This window comes from Xenopus tropicalis, chromosome 2, assembly GCF_000004195.4.
Source record: "Xenopus tropicalis strain Nigerian chromosome 2, UCB_Xtro_10.0, whole genome shotgun sequence".
Classification (NCBI taxonomy): Eukaryota; Metazoa; Chordata; class Amphibia; order Anura; family Pipidae; genus Xenopus; species Xenopus tropicalis.
The window spans coordinates 20,582,739-20,591,414 of NC_030678.2; positions in this window are offsets into that span (position 1 = coordinate 20,582,739).

Consider the following 8,676-nt stretch of genomic DNA (forward strand, 5'->3'; position numbering starts at 1 on the left):
CTGTGGCTCATGAGTAAGAAAGGTTGGGGATCCCTGTATGTAGAGAGTAATATTCTGAGACAATTTGCAATTTGTCATTTTTTAATTATTTCAGAGTTGGTTCAGCGGCTATTGGGTTGCTAGGATCCAAATTACCTTGGCAACCAGGATTTGGTTTGATTGAGAGACTATGATATGATTAGGAGTAGACTTGAATAAAATAAGTAATATAAAGTAACAATAACAATAAAACTGTAGCCTCAGAGAGCAATAGGTTTTTTGGCTCAGTGGTCAATTACCCCTATTTGAAAGCTGCAAAGAGGAAGACGGCAAATAATTAAAAAACTATGAAAAACAAATAATGAAGACTAACTGAAAAGTTGATTAGAATTGGCCATTCTATAACATACTAAAGTGAACCACCCCTTTAACTATGTAATATTTCTACATTTATGAACAAGATAACTAGTGCGTTTAGGCAAACCTTAATACACAACTACCAAATGTACCTCCAGGATTCCATTTGCTTTCTCCCCCAAGCATTAGCACAGGACCACTTCCCCCCATTTATGTATCAGCGGCAGAAAGCTAAACAAGCCACACAGTAACACAGGGGCACTGGGGCAGTACAGTGGCTTCCCTGCAGCTCTTGGGTTCTGAGTTTAATTGCAGCTTGGGCACTGTCTGCAAGGAGTTTGTCTTTTTCTCCATGTCTGCACAGGTTACCTCCCACAAAAACATACAGGCACTGGCCTAAAACTGACTTTACTGCATGTAATTGTGATAGGGACCTTAGATTGTAAGCTCCACTGGCACAGGGACTGGTGTGAATGATGGATAATATCTTTAAAGCATGGGAGAACTGTGGCAGTGCTATTTTAACAACAGATTTTAATAAAATAATTATAGGGGGAAAGGGTGGTATCTTTAGCAGAAGGCTTGTATATTAGCCATATTTCATGTATAATACACTGCAGTTTTGCCCTTTATCCGTTTTTATTTTCAATTCAATTCATTTTATGCCATAGGTTCTGGTAAAACAATTATTTAATGAAACTTGGACTTTTAAGTGGTACAGTTCTCCTTGATCTGATCATATTAACTATACATTTGGCTATAAGTTACTTTTATTTCCATAGCTACTTACACATTTACTCTAGTGTGTTGTGTCCACATTACCAAAGTCTGTGTGTTTATATATTATATACACAGTATTAGTGAAAAAATTTCAGTAGGGCTGCATTGCTCCACTGAGCAGACAAGCTGTGTTCTTTAACATGCCCTTGTAAGTGTCATTAGAAAAATATCAGAGAATACTAATGAGGACAGTATTTTCTTGCATTGCACAACAAGAAACAGCCAATATCTCTGAGACAGCAAAATTAGCAGAGCTCTACTCCTTAGACTGTCTGTATATCAGTTACCCATGCAGGAAGGCTCTTCTTTCTAATAAAATATACATGGGATGTATACAGCTCAGAGGTATGGTATACACATCCCTCAAGTTGGCCTGTCGATATTAACCAATATCCTCGAACTATGGGTTTTGCTTAGCTCATCAATCAGGCAGGTTTTAAAATATAATCTGCGTATGCACCAATGTTTAATAGCCCAGTACAGAGCCTGCTGGGCGATACACCATGCTGCTTTCTCTAAAGGTGGTCTTACATGGGCCAATAAAACCTGCTGACGGAACAACTCAGCAGCTTATTTGACGAGCCTACCCAACCAATATCTGGATAAAAATTGCCCAGAAGTTGATCAGGCAGGTTTATTAATACCATCGGGACAAGGAGCGCATCGACTTGTGGAAGCTGTGCGATGCTGTCCTCATCCCAATGGGCTGTATCCCATCAATGTGATTTGATCTTTGGCCCAAGGGCTAAACGATCAGATATTGGCCACCTCAAGGTGGCGAGGTCACCAAACGAGCAGATCTTTCAATGTATGGCCAGCTTTAGTCTTGTATAGAACATCCTAAATAGACATCTAACTAGTACTCTCAATAAACTGGCCACACATTCACCATTTCATATTATTCAAACTATTTAGACCAATGGTCTGTGTGCAGCCTGCCCATTTCATAAGAAGTTTGCCTAATCAAATGGGTAACTGGTCCTAACATACCACAGGTACTCAGGTTAAAAAATAACCCCCCTAGATATGTGTATTATTCACCATTTTGGAATAGTTTGGGGATATTTCAAAACCAATGTGGGAAACCAGAGGTTTCCCCTGTTTAGTTTCTTCCAATTAGGCTTAGGGTGTGCCCATGGATGCCTGTGAAGAAAAGACCAGTAACGAAAAAGAGACCAATGAAGAAATGTTGTGAGGAGCAGAGGAGTGAAGAAGGATTTTGTATGCTATCCTTTGCTTAACAGGCAGCCATGCTAGAGAGATTACTTGGGGCTGAATAGGTTGCCTCTTAGAAGAGAGCAGAAGGATCCTGGCAGCAAAGTTCAAGACTAATTGCAGGGGAGAGAGGTGGGAGTCTGGGAGGCCGGTTAGTAGGAGATTGCAGTAATCTAAGCAGGAAAGGATAAGGGCATGGATTAGTGTTTTAAATGTAACTTGTGAAAGAAAGGGGTGTATCTTGGCAATATTGTGGAGGAAAAAGCAGCAGGTTTTGGCAGTGTTAATAATATGGTTAGAGAAGAAGAGGGACTCCTCAAAGATAGCATAGTTGATAGGTGCAACTGCAGAAAATTCTGAACGGGAGGCAGAAAGCAGAATGTAAGACAAGGAGCACATGTTGATGCACGTACTTGTTAGGCACCTCCCAGTAAAACAGAGCTTTCTATTTCAGAACAAAAACTGCATGGGCCTGTGGAAAAACTGGCACTTACTTATCTTGCAGTCATTGGCTCTTGGGCTTTAGTAATTCTGCATGCACATTAGGGTAAAACTTTCCATTCTAACTCTTTGGCACCCACCAGTGAAATGCGCTTTCAAATCAAATTTTCATTTAAAGTGACTAAACATTAAATATGAGTCTAATGTTAACTCTGATTTCAAACTACTATGGTTGTAAAGGGTAAGGACAACAAAAATCACTACTTTTAGTACTTACCTATACTCTTGAATAAGGTAGACAAAGAACTTGTGTCTCTCACTTTTATATTGCACATACAAATCTCCAAGTAGTCAGGCTTTTATGATGGTGCCAGTGGCATTTAAATATGGAATATAATTGACCTTCATGCTTGCTGAAAGGCTGTGGAACAGATGGTATTTTCTAGTATCTAGTTTGCAGATTTATGATGATAGAAAAGAAGTATTTTTTTTAGACCGGTGATAAAATGTGAAGGTCGGGTACTTTGTCTTTGTGCGGCTAAGAATACTTTTAATTTAACATTAATATCTATAGTATAACTATAGTCTTCCTATAATGTTTTACAATGCACAGATTCATAGGAAACTACAATAGAATGGTTCAGAACACATTTTATTTTACTATTTTTCTGGCCGTCACATTACTGTATTCACTCTACTATGTTCATACCAATAATGCCATATGCTTTGCATGCCAATTAAAAATTGCTGGTAGGCATGGGAGCAGGCAGGAAGACATAAATGTAAAGATTAAAGGGTAAAAGTCCTTTTAGTTGTTTCAGGAAAACCCAATGAAGTCAGAATGCTTTCTGGACTTTTGCTTTATTTATTTAAAACAGAAACACTGTGGAACCCCCACCAATATCTGACCTTACTCCCTCTAATAGAAAATATGGGTGTGGTGGTCATAAGCTAGACTGTCATTTTTTTCCTTAACTCATGCACCTCTAAAGGAGGTTAAAGGAGAACTTAACTCTAAAGATGAATATGGCTAAAATGCTATATTTTATATTCTGTACTTACTGTGCCTGTCTGAAGTTTCAGCATCTCAATAGCAGCAATGACCCAGGACTTCAAACTTGTCATAGGAGCTCCCCCATTTTGAAAAGTGACAATGCACATGCTCAGTGGGCTCTGGGCAGCTGTCGAGAGCTAAGCTTAGGGGTTGCAGCAAATTATCAAACAGAAAATTAGGTTTGCCTGTTAGAGAGTGATGCTACAGGTTTCATGATTAATTTCTGATGCTAATTGCACTGGTTTTAGAGCTGTCATGTGCTACAAATCTGTATTTTTTACTAATCAGCCTTATATAGTAACATTAATATTCTGTATATACAGTATATTTTGTGTCTGTCCCTAAGGTCAGTAACTGACAGCAGCACAGAGCATGTGCAGTGAGTCAGCAGAAAAGAAGATGGGGGGCTACTGGGGCATCTTTGGGGGAACAGATCTTCCCTGCTAAAGGGCTCTGGGCACTGGTACAGAAGCCCAAAACATAATGTATAACATTTCTTCTAGGGCAGAAAAGGCTGTAGTTCTCCTTTAAGTCCCTTCACCCATAGGCAACTGATCCAAGAAGAGTAGAGAACTAATGGAATGTAGAATGAAATGTAGTATCAACAAACCCAATGTTTTCAAAACTCAAACATTTACTGGTTATCCATATGAGCATGGCCCCTCTTTCCTTATTTCTTTTCCTTCAATTTTATTCTCATGCATTTATGATTTTAGTTTTTTTTCATTTTTTTTTTTTCTGCCTAAATTGTTCTTTTGCATCTTTATCTCCTTGTTTTACCTTCCCTAGGGTTGTAAACTGACACTCTGCAGAGAAGGTCCTTCAGATAGTGTTGTCCTCTGCAGCAGTGTCCTTAACCTTTTTTCATATCAGACTGTGTTAAGAGTCAGCTCTGCGTCACAAGCTTAAATGATCTCCTCTGCAGTACAATTGTCTCCCAATCAAATTTACAGTTTCGTACAACACAACACAAGTTGCCTCACGAGGCAATTTCGGCGATTAGCCGAAATCACCTGCGCAGCGTGTGCCATTCCACAGGCGACTTACATTTTCGCCGGTGGGATGGTAGTTCGGGGAGATTAGTCGCCTGTGACAAGGGAGATTTTCGGGGGCGACTAATCTCCCCCGTGTGCCAGAGCCCTAATGAAACAGTAACACCAAAAAACAAAAGTATTTTAAAGGGAAACAGTACATTATGTTTAATTACTGTTTGACGCTACTGTTCCTTTAATGAAGGGTATCTTTCTGACCCACAGCATGAAAACCCATTTCATGACCTACAGGTTAAGGTGATTTAGGAAGCCTTGAGTGAAACCTGGAAAAAACAAGGGTTAGTTATCCTGTTTGAGGTGCTCTAGAAGCATGAGACATTTACTCCTCTGTAGCTTGTTCTTTTCTGAACACTTATCTCTGCTTTCTTGGTTTTCTTCTTGCCATACTGCCTTCTTTGTCCATTAGTCCTCTTCTATCAAGTTTCTACACAAGCTGACCTGCTTCCCTTATACTGATGTTCCATTCCAAAACTGACCACTTAGAGCTGGGTATTTGCTTCCACTGAATTTAGATAGAACAATACAAATAGGGGGAGAAGTTTGAAATATTGGTATTTCCAAATGCCTAGGTGCAGTGCATTAAGTAGTACCTCTGCCAATCCTAAGTAAAGGAAAAAGAAAGGTACAGGTATGGGGCTTGTTATGCAACTGTTCAGGATCTGGGGTTTCCTTGATATGGGTCATAACGTAGTTAAGATCTCCATACTTTAAGCATACTATAAATCATTTAAATATTAAATAAACCCAATAGGATTGTTTTACCACCAATAAGGGTTAATTATATCTTAGTTGGGATGAAGTACAGGTACTGTTTTATTATTACAGAGAAAAGGGAATCATTTAACCATTAAATAAACCCAATAGGGCTGTTCTGCCCCAATAAGGGGTTAATTATATCTTAGTTGGGATGAAGTACAAGGTACTGTTTTATTATTACAGGGAAAAGGGAAATATGTTTTTACATTTTAAATCATTTGATTAAAATTGACTCTATGGGAGACGGCCTTCTCATATTTAGGAGCTTTCTGGATAATGGATCCCATACCTGTACTATGAAAAGGTTATGGTTAAGAAATACATTTTTAATGAAAGTAAAACATTTGTATCTGGTGCCAATTAAGTTTCAAGCAGTGTAAAAAAAAAAAAAAAGCAAGTACTGTGCCATATTTACACACATTGTATCGAATAAACTACACAGCAGGAAACTTGTTTCAAATTGCCAGTGTGTTGAAACCAGTACTAGAGCCCAAGGGGTTAAACATTTAATTTCCTCCTGATATCTGCTCATCACCAAGGCAGTGCACGACAAGCAGAAGCTAAAACATTAACAGAAGCTTATACTTTATTGCAATATGGTACGACAATGAGCAACACAACTTGTTTTTAATAATATTATTACATTTGTAATGATGTTACCAAAGTCTCTTTCTATGAGCAGTTTAGGCTAATGTCCATGGAGCCAGTTAGTCACCCACGATAGATCTCTGCTACTGGGGGCGATTAACTGCTCCAAAATGCCTTTCCACCGGCAACAATAGGAGATGCCAGCAGAAAAGTCCTACGCAACGCTTCAGCGTTCCAAAGTCACGCAAAGTTTACTCCTGCAGGCTACTAACTCCTGTGGGCAACTAACTCGCTCCGTGGTGTGTTAGCCTTAGGCAGCTCAATGTAGCTTGGGAGCAAATGCTGTCCAGCTGAACTAAATTCTCAGACACAGATGACAAAGTATGCGGTAATGGTTATTTCTAGTTGGTATGTGTGAGCCGAGGGATGCCTCAGCCCCTTCTGTGTACATTCCAACTTTCAGCTGCTGGTATCAACATGGCAGCTCTAGGCTTCTCCTATGACTGAGGTGGGTAGAAATAGGTTGAGGTGTCCCTTTGTTCTTATCAGCTTTTAAAAGTCTCTACACTGGCCCTATTTTATGCAGTGAAAACCCCCATGACCTGCACTGAAAGAGTTAACCAGAGGTAAATACCATAATTTTCTTCTCCAATTCTGACTGGTATACTTGGATGGTGTAAGTATAAGCTATAATAATAATCACTATCATCCTAAGTGTCTGGGAAAAGGTATAATTCACATGCATCTAATGCTAGCTTGCTTTATTCACATGCTTGGGTAAGCTTGGTTTTACAGTACTCTGCATATTTTAATATCTGCTGAGGGAAGACTGCAGTAGCCTAATCATACAAACACGATTAGGGTAAAGACATAGACAGGACTGAGAATTTGCATCTGCTTAAAACGCACGTAGAGACAATTATCAGTAAATGATCAGCATTGTCTATTTCTGTAGCCATGACAAGTAGCTGCTACTAGTAGCTCTGTGTGTCTTCACACTTAAAATTAGAACAGTTGACAGCTATGCTGTGTTAGAGTATTGTAGGTATTTGTTGTCTGCCCACATGCAAGAAATTGTGTGGGCTACAAAAACTGTGCTATTATCCTAAAAGCAGGGGCAGATTAATAAGTAGGCTCGCAATAGTGAGATCTAGGCTATTGCCTTGGTGTCCAGTGTGACAGGGGCCCATTTCATTACTATTTCAATTTTTTTTACTTTTTTTAATACGTAATAATTGAAAGGGCCCCTGATCACACAGAAGGCCAGGTACACTCGAGTTAACCACACCCAGCAGCAGCGCAAATAAAAATTAATATATACATATATATATTCCCCTGTAGGTGCACCCCCAGATTGGCTGTGCTGCCTGCCTGTTGCTTTGAATGGTGCAAATAAAAATTAAATGCTTTGCAATTTAAAATAATAACAATAGAAAAAACTAGATGGCCAGTTTGCGTTCCTAACAGATTGTTTAAATTTGAGTGGGAAAGACAATTCTGAGTGTAACCTTGTGGTGCTCTTTTTATTAGCGATGCACCGAATCCGGGATTTGGTTCGGGATTCGACCAAGATTTGGCCTTTTCTGGCAGGGTTCAGAGTCGGCTAAATCCACGCTCCGGGCTGAACCGAATACGAAAAATCCCGTGACTTTTTGCCATAGAAGTTGAAAATTTTAACCCTTCCAAAACCTAATAAGCATATGCTAATTATGATTCTGATTTGGTTTGGTATTTGGCCAAATCCTTTATGAAGGATTCGGGGGTTTCGGCCAAATCCGAAAAAGTGGATTCGGTGCATACCTTCTTTTTATTCCCTTGTGTGTTTTCTGGTAGGCCTATGAACAGCAGAGCTGGCAACTTTTAATTTTAGGTCAATGGGGGGGGATGAAATGATGTACCCGTAAGTGACGTTACATACATTATTCACTCTGCTGGAAGTTTTTTTGGGGTTTTCTTTGCAGAAAAAAAATCATATTTTTTTTTAATTTGTAGAACTTTTCGTAGTGGCAACGATAATATTGTTAAAATTTCACAACTTTTTTGTGGTTTTCGTTAACTTCCATGAAAGAAGTATTTTTCGACTATGACCATTTCGGAATTCATTCAAGCTTTGGTATCGTGACTATCTTTTGGAAAAGTTGGTGCCATCCTATGTAAGGCTTCCAAAATCACACATTGAAGTTTCAAAGCCAGAAAGGTTTTCGCGCCGTTTACGATCGTTCAGATACAAAAAATTATTTTCCTTTCGGATCGCAACCACAATATTTTCGTATGACCAAGGAAAGAATTTTCGCACATCAGAAATTATAGTGGTTACTCCAATTTTTTTCAAATTGTACTTTTAACCAGTGCTTTAATGAATGGGCCCCTTACTGTGCATGCACACCCAGAATTTGCTGCAGGGGATTTTGGCAAAATTGGGAGAATGCTGCTGGGGGATGGGAGACTGGGGGA